At 37.4% G+C, this 11,675-nt stretch overlaps 1 long non-coding RNA gene across 1 annotated transcript; it reads right to left on the bottom strand.

Annotated features, from left to right (window-relative positions):
- Nucleotides 1-5,125: 5,125 nt before the first annotated feature.
- On the bottom strand, nucleotides 5,126-7,662 carry LOC111707682 (uncharacterized). Its single transcript, XR_002766500.1, has 3 exons — nucleotides 7,589-7,662; nucleotides 5,760-5,801; nucleotides 5,126-5,151 (listed from the first exon to the last, which is right to left on the bottom strand). It is a non-coding gene; the product is annotated as an uncharacterized LOC111707682 (long non-coding RNA).
- Nucleotides 7,663-11,675: the final 4,013 nt, after the last annotated feature.

The following is an 11,675-nucleotide window of genomic DNA, read 5'->3' as shown; positions in this document are numbered from 1 at the left end:
TTCCTGGGAAAAATGCTTTAGCTCTTAGTTTGTCAAGAGTTTCGGTAATCCCGCGGTGACCGGCGTGAGCCAGTTCTACCGATTCCCTCTGCATAGAACGGGGTACACAAATCCTGGGAAAACTTGTTTAATCTTCCTTTACAGGTCTTTGTAAATAAAGTAGTTCGTCTTTCACATAGAGAAATTCAAACCAGTTTAAATACGAATAAGTTAAAGGGGGCAATTGCTTCCTTTCTTCTTTGCTTGGCAATTTTCCAGCTTTAACTATGTCTAAGACTAACTGTAAGGGGTAATCTTTCTTAGTTTCCAGTTTCCAATCTTTTTCCAGGATTGGGTTCACTGAAAATTTAGAATTAGGTTCTATGTTAAGTACACAGAGTTCCTTTGATTTTCCCGATTGATTGATTGATTTATCTTGTGTAATTTGATAAACATCATCAATTTCTGAGTAAACCAAATATTTATCTGGGTTTTCCTTGTCTTGTTCATCTTGAGGCACCTCAGTCCTGGACAAAGCATCTGCAGCTAAATTTACTTTTCCTGGTCTTTGCATAATATCAAAATCAAAGGATGATAAATATACTAACCATCGAGCAAATATTCCCCGAGCTTCTTTCAGCCCTTTGAGGAATGTTATAGCTGAAGAGTCTGTTCTAATCAGGAATTTTTTGGGCCCGGAGTATATGTTCAAACTTCCAGAGCCCTAAGATGACAGCAAGCAGTTCTCCTTTATGAGCTGGATACTGTCTCTGAGCTGTATCAAGGGACTTGGAGAAGCAGCCGATAAATCGTTCCTTCCTGTCTTGTACTTGGGAAAGAACACCTCCTGCTGCTACTCCAGAAAAGTCAGTATCTAGGATAAAAGGTTCTGTAGATTTATAATCCGGATAAGCCCTAATTGGCTTAGTCAGGAACAGTCCCTTAAGTTGGTTTATCCTAGATATTTCATCAGGGTTTAATTCCAAGTTTTTCTCATTTCTATATTTGTTCAACGGGGCTACTACCTCAGCATATTTGGGTATAAATGCACGGTAATATGAGGTGAAACCCAGGAAACTGATTAACTCTTTCCCTGTTTTAGGAATGGGCCAGAGTTGAATCTTGGAAATGTAATCTGGAATCATTTCAACTCCTTGATGACTGACTAGATGACCCAGATAAGTGACTTGATCTCTGAAGATCTTAGTCTTGTTGAGATTGATCTTCATACCAACCTCAGCATGGATCCAAGTGACACATATGATCTAATACGGTATCTGAATATATCAAGATATCGTCGTCGAGGTATGCAATGGCGAATCCAGGAGAAAGTTTGGATAACGCCATCTGCACTAACCTACAGTAGGCACTAGGTGAATTGGACAAGCCAAAGGGCATTCTATTGAACCTGTACGTGCCAAAGGGTGAAACAAAGGTAGTGTAATCTCGACTGGCTGGGCTAATCGTCAAAGAATGAAAAGCTCCAGCCGAATCCAGTGAACTAAAGATCTTTGCTCCAGCTAACTTATGTAGGTTAGTCTCTATGCATGGAAAAGGATAAGAATCTGAAATCTGAAATCTATCGACCAACGAAGACGACCTGTCCCTTTCTTTTTACAAGGGACAAGTGCTGACGCCCAAGGAGAGACGGAAGGTTCAATAACGCCAGAAGCCAACAACTCGTCAAGTTGGATTTTCAAGTTGGATCATACAGAGTAACTAACTTGTCAGTCCGTCTGTCTAAATATTTTAAGTCCAGGGTATACCTGAAGTCCTTTTTCTTCTCCTGGTTAGAATTAGAATGAGCAATCTTTCCCATTTTTCTAGTGTATTTACCTCCACCCTTGGTTGAATATTGCGCTTTAGGTCCAAACAGTACTGGGTGTAGATCTTGTTCCTATTGGTGGAAAAGATATTACTCCTCTATTACAGACGGAGCCGGGTGTATTCCCGTCTGCTCTGCACATATTTTCCGGAGGGTAAAAGGGGGTAATAACCCTCTTAACCTTGGGTTCGATACCAAGCTAAGTCTGGCCCCATAACTTATTGCTATGGATTTGACTCAGCTCTTTGTTTTCAAATTCAGCACGTTTTCAATAGTCATTCAGCTAAAATTTTCAAATATTGAGGCCAAGCAGTTTTAGGGTTCAATATCCAATATAGCTCAACTAATGAAAATTTATTGCATTGCTCATCCCCCTGCCATCCCCCTGGGGGGGGCATCTCCTTTTGCCAGTACAACTGAATTATACTATGTACTATGTACTACATGATATGTACTATGTACTATGTACTGTATATCTTTTACATATGTATTCGGTAATATAGAATTAACAATATGTAATTAATTTCTGCTTAAGTGCATTCTATGAATCTCAAAACGCGTTTTCAGCATATTAATTGTTAATATGGCAATGTAAAGAATGCAGATAAAATTTAGTCTTGAACTAATCAACAATTTTCTAATTTTAACTGTTGTATTTAATTTCAATTTTCTACATTTCATTTATAAGAGAGGAAGGGTGGGGGGGGGGGGTTTGGAGTCCGTTACCCAATTTGTAAAGTCAGGATTTTAAAATATCTTCCAACTGCTACGAAGCGGATTTATGGCTAACTCAAACCCAAACAAGCTTTATGTTTGAAAGTTTTATTACTGTATTTCACTCTCTGTCTAATTGCCTTTCTATCCCCCAAACTTTTAAAAATATAAAGATTGAGGGGTGCAAAAAGAAGGAGGGGTGTAGGTTCTGATTTTAAGTTCTTTATTGAAATTAACTCGGATTTATTTATAAGAAAACCCAAATTAAGTTAGAATAAAGAAACACCTATAGGCTGCGCCAATTGTGGTATTCTGGGACCACATATTAGAACATCAAAACGTGTATCTTTTAAATCAACAAATAGATGAGATTTTACTTCAAGTACTTAGACTTGTATTATCTATCATCTATGTAACCTGATGACATTGCAGATCGGGTTAGTCCTTCTTGCAGGACTAGCTCCTCATGCGCCGTCTATATCTTTGCAACCTGGCATTACAATACTTCAGCTATCTCTATATATAGAGAGATAGCCTTATATGTCTGAATGCACATGCAAATCTAAACACCCAAGTAATAAAGTCATGATTACGACATAACACTTTTATTAATACATTGAATCATACATTTATAAATGCATACATAAATCACATAATGATAATGATAGTTTACATTAGCTTTAGATCCCTTGGTATTCTTAAGGTCTCTTAGCTCTATGTTTAATTGCTATCTCAGTTAGGATACCGAGTCTAGCATGTAGGACAGATATGACATGCAACCCATCTACAAGTCTCATATCTGTATCATTGTAGTTCCTTGATCAACTCGTTCCTGTATGAGCTGAAGCAGGTCCCACACTTGGTTCTCAAGCTGGTCCTTCAACCCTTTCCTGGTCAGGTTGGGGAATAGCCTGAACTCTCGCTCTATAGCCTTCCCTGTGTCCCAGATATCAACTCTGGGGACATCAGTATGCTGTGGCGAGCTTGTGTCCCTGCTAAGGGACAATACACTCTTGAGTCTATCATTCAACATTGATAGACTCTGGACTGCATCCTGGAGTACCTGCTTAGTATCCTCTTCAGTATCCTCTGGGACATCATCAATCACATCCTCATCATCTGAAGTTGGGACATCATCTGGGACCACTGGTGGTTGACCAGGGTTTGTACTCCTCTTCATGGTGCTGTTGAAGGTTTGGATCTTCTCAGATAGTTCTCCAAGGAAATCATACATATCCTTCATCAACTGGGGTATATCTTCATCATCCTGCTTCTCATCTTTGTCCTCGACAACTTCCTCAAATACATCTCCATCCTCTGAGGCCGGAGCTGTGATGATCTGTGAGTTCCCGCTTATGAAGGTATCAAGGTCTACTGGAACAACTCCTCCATCTGGTTCCAGTTCTTCTAGGTAGGCAGGGTTCCACATGATGATTGGAACCTGGTTTATCTTCTTCTATCTCGTCCGGAATGGTTCTCTCTGTAAGCTGTCTGTGCACTGTATATATCACAGGTCCCTGGACGGCTATGTGCAGTGTGACTTGTGTCTACTCTGCAGCGGTCCGGGATGTGCTGATCTCTCTGGCGTCCTGTTGGATTCAAGGGACTGTTCACTCTTATACCGAACAATCCAGAATACAACAGCAGTCTGACAGTGAAGCTTGGGAACAATTTGAAATTCAAGGAATATGCCAAAAATTGTTGACATTGAAGAATTTTGAAGTTCGACATTGTATCTTTAAACCAAGGAAATGACATCACATTCAAATCCATGCTTTCACAGTATACTGAAATTCAGGGGTAAACTATCTCACATTACATATGTGAAAGTAACAGATTAGATGTATTTAAAACTTTTTCAAATGCACTGCACTGTAAACACAAATCGGGAAAAATACAGAAACAAGTTCTGATATTTCGGGAAAAAAGTCATTCCTGCGTGAATATAGGAACCAGATTCCGATATTTCATGGAAGCATTTTCCAAAATTAAAGGAAAAGAGTTTCTCGAAGTCCAGAACCTGATTCCGTCTCAATTATTCTAAAAGAATTCAAATAGAATATTATTCCTAAAATATCGGAATTGTATTCTGATCCTAGATTTCCATTCTTAAAGTATCGGAATTGAATTCCGGTCATAATTTTCAATTCTTAAAATATCGGAATTGAATTCTGATTTTAAAGGAACTCTTTTCTTATCTTCAGAAATCTAAATTCCCATTTTCCAGTTCAGGGGTGGGTCCACTCCAGGGTCCTGGATCCTTTCCAAATCGGGTCCAGTCCAGTCCAGGATCCTGGATCCTATCCATGCCAGTCCACGGTCCAGTTCAGGGTCTGGTCCACGGTCCCGTCCATGCCAGGGTTCTGGATCCTATCCAGTCCAGGGTCCAGGATCTAGTCCAGTCCAGGTTCAGGATGAGCACTGCCCCCCTTCGCCCAAGTTATCCCATGTATTCTTTATTTAATTCATTTACTCTCTTTCTCCCTACAAGTTTTTTAGTACAAATTAAATCAACAGGTTCATTTTTATTCAAACTTAAAATTTTCTTAAAGATCAATTAAAATATATATTCTGAATTTTCTTTTAGAAACCATCTAGGTTGACCAGGTTGGCACAGCCTCAGCGAGAAACATCTAAATATAAAAAAGTTGTACCATAAAAACAGTTTTTAAATCTGGTGCTTTAGATTTTAGATGACAAATTCAGCAAAGTGCAGTGGAATAAAGGATAACAAGATAAGAATCGGTTTATTTCAAATATTTGGTTTTATAGCTCATTAGTTTTGCAGAGACATATAGTTTTTTTCCCCAAACCTGGTACCATTTTGTACATGAAAGTGACAAAGAACGTTTAATTAAATAAAAAAGATAGAAATCGTGGTTAAAAATTCAGTTCTTAGTAACGGTATAAACACAGTTTTATACCATGATAGAGAAAAAGGTAAAAACTACAAGTTTTTAGAAAATGTAACGCTGTTTATTTGAATAAAAAGAACATAGAAATCCAGAGCTGGGAACTCTTGAATAGTAGATATCGGAATTAATGCTTGATCTACTTATTTTCTTAATCTCGAGATTAAATAATGCTTGTTCTCCTCTTGTTATTATTCTCCAGATAAATTAGCCGATCGTGATTAAGGATATCGCATTCTAAAGTTAGCTCAGGTTAAAAATGCAGTAGAAATGTCATAGGAGATTATTAATTACTTCATGTTTACTAATTTAAAAAAATCAATTTTTACCTTTGATTCCCAGCTCAGATCTTCTCAGCGCTCAGCTCAGACCTGAACAACAATTTGACATAAATTTTCTGTTCTCTTAGAGGTATTACAGGGCTTTTTTTTTGTTTCTTTTAAAAGGGAATGTGGATCAAGAGGTAAGAGATAAGAAGATTGAGCCTTTTTCACTCCTTACTTATAAAAAATATTTTTAGCTCATTTCCTGACAAGATTAAGAAAAAACTTTGTCCAAAATAAATACTTGGTTGAAAAAAAATTACAATTAGGCATCGGAAACGGATCAAAAATATGAGGAAACGGACCAAAAATTTGAGGAAAATTTGAATTTCAAGGGATTTCCAAAAAATTTGAAGAATTCGCGGAAATGCCTCAAAAAACGGGTTTTTGAGGGGTTTCCGAGTATTTTTGATCCGTTTCCGTGTTGAGTCGTTTCCGTGTTGAGGCGTTTCCATGTCATCACTGACTTTGTTTTTAGAGATATCTCTCTGATTTTTGGCATGCAGGCCTGAATTGTGATCTAGTTTTTTTAATCAAAAACCAATGTGGGGGAAAAATAATTTTTCCTGCATTTTTCAGACATTTTTTTCAAAAACTTTGTGTTAGGTTCATGTGGGGTGTCAAAAGTCATCAACATCGGGTCGGGAAACTCAATTCTGAATTCTATAATGCATTTCCCCCATCTCCTTATACCATTTTCCGCCCCCATTTCCCGCATTTTCTCCCTCCTAAAGGCCAAAGAAGCCTTCTGACTTTATTACTAGAGATTTCTCTTTGATTTTTTGCATGGAGACTTGAATTGTGATCTTGTTTTTAATTCAAAAACCAAAGTGAGATAAAAATATTTTTTCCCCTAATTTTTCCCGCATTTTCCAGTCATTTTTTCAAAAACTTTGTGTTAGGCCTATGTGTGGTGTTTAAAGTCATAAACATTGGGTCAGGAAACTCAATTCTGGATTCTATCATGCATTTCCCCCTTCTCCTTGTACCATTTCCCCCCCCTTCCCGCATTTTCCCCCTCCTAAAGGCCAAAGAAGCCTTATAATAGAGATTTCTCTCTGATTTTTTGCATGGAGACCTGAATTGTGATCTAGTTTTTGAATAAAACAACAAAATGTAGGAAAAATAATTTTTCCCCTTTTTACCCCATTTTCAGACACTTTTCAAAATCTTTGTCATAGGTCCATGTGGGGTGTCTAAACTGAAATTTCCGACCAAATGTTGATGACTTTAGACCAGTGCTTAGGATCCATTTAATTTTGATGCGGATGCAGATCGTGATCCGGATCCTGGCTCTGGACTGGATAAAAATGGATTCGGATCCAAATCCGGATCCAGGTCAATTCTTTAAGATTTACTGAATTTTTTTAACAAAAAATAATTTTCAAATTTTTTGTTTTATTTTTTTTTGCTTATTTTTATCCTAAAACTTGATGAACCATTCAGAAATGAGTAAATTTTACAATCTCTCTTTTTTCAAAAGTTCAGATTTGGATTCTAGGAGTAAAAATTTTTTTTTTTGCAGTTTTTAGTTGATATTTTACCCCTTGGACTGATCCAGGAAGCCAAAATCTTGCAGATCCAAGGGATCCAGATTCTTATCACTGCTTTAGACACCCCACATGGACCTAACACAAAGCTTTTGAAAAAGTGTCTGAAAAATGCAGGAAAAAATTAAGGGAAAAATTATTTTTCCCCCACATTCGCAATTCAGGCCTGCATGTCAAAAATCAGAGAGATATCTCTAAAATAAAATTCAAAAGGCCCCCCCCCCACCCTTAGAATGGAAATGTGGACATTCTCCATTGAATTTTTGCTAAATTCTAATTTGTTACCTGCTAGAAGACACAAATAAAATGATATTCACTGTCAATTTCCGTTATACAACCGAAAAATAGATTTTGTTCTTAAACCTGTAACCAGTCGCATTAAGATATTTTTGACAAATATGAACAAAAAGGACAGAAAATAATTTTGTTTTAGTAATGACCAAAATAAAGTTGTAATATGCGACTGTTCCTAGCTAGAATGCTGTTTCCCGCAGGAAATGGCTGACTTTATTTGCAACTGGGATAAGTTCTCTCGAGTCTGAAAAATTATCATTTTAATGTTTTTAAATAAATTCATCATTATAAATATAAATATTAATCTTTACCTAACTTGCAATTTTGTTAAGTTATTTGCAAATAATTGAACAAAAACGCAAATAATGAACAAAAACGCAAACAGGGGGGGGGCGGGGGACATTCGCCTGCCCTCCAGAATTTGGAATTTTTTGTTCCTATTTTCAGAATAGCTTCTCAATAGCATGCTCAATGGAAAGAAACCCTAGTGCAAAACAGGAAAAATATCTGTCTTAATAAACTAAAATGTGTGAAAAGATAGAGTTTTTTAGTCTTTAGTCATTAATTTTGACTTTTTTTGAGTCTTTTAAGTCAAAAAAAATTTATGTATCCGCCCCTGAACGCAAATAACTGAACAAAAATGCAAATAACTGAACACAAATTGCAAATAACGGAACAAAAATTAGGTCTCATGAAATTTGTCAAAATATTTTTTTCGGGTTCTTTATGGTGTTTTTTTTCTGATATTAAATTGTTAATTCGCAACCATATCAATGATTAAAAATTTTATTTTTTGAAAGCTTGGTAATTCTCAAAGATAAGGGCGACAATTTTAAGTTTTAAACAATTTAACAATTTTATTAATATTTTGATTAAGTCAAATCTGAATTGGATAAAAATACCTCTGCAGGAAGCTCCCTTGGCAATTGTTTGCCCACTTCTTGGCCTCGAGGTATAATTCTCCCTTCCCTCGGTTGCGTGCTTGTTGAGCAGGTACACCGCGTAGTGCACGTCCTCACACTGATCCTAAGTCCCTCCAACTCCAGATGGACTCTCCTCAAACAAAATCCCCAATGGGTTACAATTTCAGTTTCAAAGCCTGAAAGTAATTAAAACTTGATTAAAAATATGTATCAGTTAAACCTGAAGGGAATTAATTTCACACTATAGAGGAAGTGTTTTCTAACGTTGTAAGGCCGGTATTTTCCTCCCTATTTTTTATCTAAAGCCGATTGAGTCTGTCCTAGAGAACAAATTCCCCCTANCCCCCCCAAGTTCCAAGGACTCAGTAACATTATGCCCATAGTCACGAATGCCTAGTTCATGAATGACTAGACACCAATATGCCTATATTTATGAAAGCCTGATAACATTATGCCTGTATTTCTGAATGCCTCACCCCCCCTCCTATCAATTTTATATATTGACCTCATATGTATCAGGATATAATTTTAAGTTGTTTAGTTAGCTGGCTTCTGCGACCTCAACTGATCGGGTCTTTCCTAGAATACAATTTTTGGACCCCCCTCCTATGAATTTTGTAAATGGACCTTATTTTCAGCAAAATTATTACTTAATTTTTAATAAATTTAGGGTTAGGTTAGGCCAAGCGCTGCAGCTAGGACAGGATAGGAGCCGAGCACCGATTCCAGGCTATAAGGGGGCCGAGCACTGCGGCTAGGACAGACAAGGGGGCCTGGTGCTGCTGCCATATGGTCAATTATATCCATGTACAAATTTGATAGGAGGGGGAGGGTCCAAAAATCGTATACTAAGAATTTACCCAGAAATCGTTCTCTAGGATACTACCAGCCGATTTAAACTTGCCAATACATTTTTTAAAATGGTGGGCAAAAAACACATTTAACTACTCTAATACATCAGATCAAAATAGGGCCACAGCTATTATATGCTATTATGGTCTGTCCTAGTGAATAGCTGCNCCCCCCCCCCTCCTATCAAGGGAAGGGGCCAAGCATTCAGAGCCGTTTGCACTTTTTTAGAAATCTTGTGAATATTGGCAAGTTAAAAACTTACACGCTCAGCAACAGTGCAGGTGTATTTGTCGACCTATGCAAATCAGCTGTACTTCACTTCTGACCTATGACAAATCCGCTGTACTACACAACCGACCTACTAGCACTTAACAGCTGCTAAATAGACTTGTGGCCGCAGCGCCCAGCCCCTTATCCAGTCCTAGCCGGAGCACTCGGCCCAGAAATCCTAACCTAGACCTCAAATATTACAAAAATTAACAACTGGCGTAGGTCCGATATTGCAGTAGGTCGGCATTAGCTATTAGGTCAGAAATTCAGTAATGGGGGATGTTGCGTATAGAAGATGTAAAATTACCTCAGCAACTCCATCTTTGAGTCAAACTTCATCATCTTAGCATTTGTCATAAACATTTCTGAAGATTTATAAATGCAAACGTATTTCTGAGAAAGTACAATAAAAGGTATAATTATGAATAGATGAAGTGCCTAGAGCTGGCTTAAAACTATTTTAAAATTTTGATAAGCGCAACTGCAGTGTAGAATTCCGATGATATAGTCATTACTCAAAAAAGATCTCATATATTGCGTTATTTATCAAACATACCCGCAATAAATTTTGAATTTATATCGTACCACTGGAAGTGTTGATTTTTTATCCAAACCGATCTTGCAAACATTAATTTAATAAGTATAAAGATTCTTTTAAATATAGTCTAGAAATTAAAAGATGTTTTACCGACTGAAAAATGAACTGTACTAGACTGGCCAGTGGCCATCTTGGATCTAATTCAGGGATGAGTTCCGTTTACTTGAAATTAAATTCCGTGAATGTCGGAATCATTTTCTTATTTTAGAATTAAATTCTTTTTATATCGGAATTGAGTTCTTATACATAAAATACAGATTCAAATTCCGATTATGACAGAATATTCTTTCTTAAATTAAGAAAATGTTTTCTGTGATGAAAAGGAATTATATTCTGAAATTAAGGAAAGGGATATCCTTGAAAGTCGGAAAATGATTCTCATTTATAGGGAACCCATTTCCATTTCCATTCCCCATGTGTGTTTACAGTGTTGTTTGAGATGCATAATGGAATCTTATGTTACAACCGTCACCCCTATGATTTATTGCATATTTGTGCACCAGTAGTGAAACTAGAGGAAGTGTTCAAGATTTGGCATGAGGTCGTGGCTGGGGGACATAGGGGCGTGACAGGAACATTAGACAAGTTTCAGAGAACATTCTTTGAAATGTCTGCATGTGAGAAAATCCGTAGGCTAGTAAATCAGTGTAAAACCTCCTGAGCTAAGGAAAGGAGTATTCAAGCCAAGAGAGGGCCTCACGTGCCTAGCACAGTGGGCAATGTAGGGGAGAAAGTATTCATAGACTTAGTCTCAATGTCAGAAACCGTGAGAAAGAATCGTTATATGTTAACAGTTCAGGATGGATTTACAAGATTTGCTAGTGCAAATCCTATTTCCAATAAGGAGGCAGGCACTGTGGCTAGAGTATTGATACATGAACATTTCAGTGTTTTTGGACTGCCAAACCAAATTCGCTCTGACAACGGAGCAGAATTTGTAAATATGTTATGGGTTGAACTATTTAGTGAATTGAAGATTTTGCATACTAAAACCCCTCCCTGCAACCCTTCATTTAATATCGTGAAAAGATGGCATAGAACAAAAGTGAGTATACTGAGAACTATGGGCAGGGAGATGCAGAGTGAATGGGACCTAGGTGTAAAAGCGGCTTGTCTGGCGTACAATACCACAGTACATGGTAGTACGGGCCAGACACCATTCTTTGCAACCATTGGGAGAGAAGCTATAGTTCCCATCCATTGGGTGTACCCAAACCTGATGCTGAGAAGGATGTATCTGCCTGGACAGAGACTATACAAGAAAGATTTCAAACTGCCTATGCTGGGATGAGAGAGAGACATCAACAGACAGTGTTGAGGAACACTCAGTACCCAGATAGCCAAATTGCGCAAAAAGAGCGCAATTTAAACGTCACTTTTCGCATTTTTACGTAAATTTTACGTATATATTTTGGCTCTTTTTACATCATGAAAG

This window comes from Eurytemora carolleeae, unplaced genomic scaffold (assembly GCF_000591075.1).
Source record: "Eurytemora carolleeae unplaced genomic scaffold, Eaff_2.0 scaffold818, whole genome shotgun sequence".
Lineage (NCBI taxonomy): Eukaryota > Metazoa > Arthropoda > Copepoda > Calanoida > Temoridae > Eurytemora > Eurytemora carolleeae.
The sequence above is the reverse complement of the archived record's forward strand: the minus strand, read 5'-3'. Positions and strand labels throughout refer to the sequence as shown.